Raw genomic sequence first — 1145 nt, 5'->3', positions numbered from 1 at the left:
CTTCAAAGTGTTGAGCAGCCATCTAAGGTACCACAATTGGTTTCTCCCTACGCATAGGAAAAAAGAGTGGTGAAAATCAAGAGGCACATGCAATCTGTTACTTCCATAGTGGACTAATGGAGCACACAAGCATCACTCTCCATGACCCAGAAGAGCTGGTTGGTGCCCAGCTACTCCTACCAACTCCTCTGAAAGGGCCGGTCCTGGATAGAGTGGGAGAAAGATGTAGAACAAACCTCCAAATCATGAAGGAGATAAGGCTTGTTGGTCAGATAGAGAGTGGTGAAACCTCTGTTACCATGGTCCTTGGTCACTCTTTGGGTCTGAAATGGAACTCTCTCTCTTGTTCAACTGCCAGACAAACAATATGTGCATTTGATATCAAAGTGCAGCTTTTACCCAAGGACAAAAGCTCAGAAGCATTAGCAAGGAGGGTGGAAGGAAGACAGGAAACACAGGAAGGAGATGGGACAAATGATGTTACATGGAAAAGATTGCAGTGAATTATATAAAATAGAATGAGTATGAATTGCTGAATGTAAACCTGTACCCAATTCACAATAAAAATAAAGTAATGGATTTTTCCCATGAATGTTTAGAAAAAACAACAAACATATTTTATATTAGCAATTTTCATAAACATGTTTAATGTCAATCATGTATAGTAGCATTTATTATTTGTCTTTTATTTTATTTCTTTTTCAACAGTTTTATTGACAAGTTATTTACATATCTTATAATTCAATAGTTCGATCATCCAGTCATATCTCAGAGAATTGTACAATCATCCCCCACATCAGTTTTAGAGCTTTCCCCCTTCCCCATGGTTAAATCACCTTTAAGATGATTTATGCAAGCACAATCCATTCTAGTGCTCCCTAATTCTTTACTAGTGAATATTTGTATCGCTTCAAAAATGCCCTTACCCTTGAAGGCAAACAAGCAGCCATCTAGCTCAGAAGCAACAAAGCCCACAGAGAAGAAGCACACAAGCCTGTGTGATCACAAGGTGTTGAAGGGATCAGGTAGCAGACACCAAAGAACAAGAACCATCATTGTGTGACCACCTTCCACACATAAACGCTGAAGACGAATGTGTGCATAAGTAAGTGTGGTGAAGAAGGCTGATGGTGCCCGGCTATCAA

This window comes from Echinops telfairi, unplaced genomic scaffold (assembly GCF_000313985.2).
Source record: "Echinops telfairi isolate 266 unplaced genomic scaffold, ASM31398v2 ScPeMD7_7420;HRSCAF=8458, whole genome shotgun sequence".
Lineage (NCBI taxonomy): Eukaryota > Metazoa > Chordata > Mammalia > Afrosoricida > Tenrecidae > Echinops > Echinops telfairi.
Note: the sequence above shows the minus strand (reverse complement) of the source record.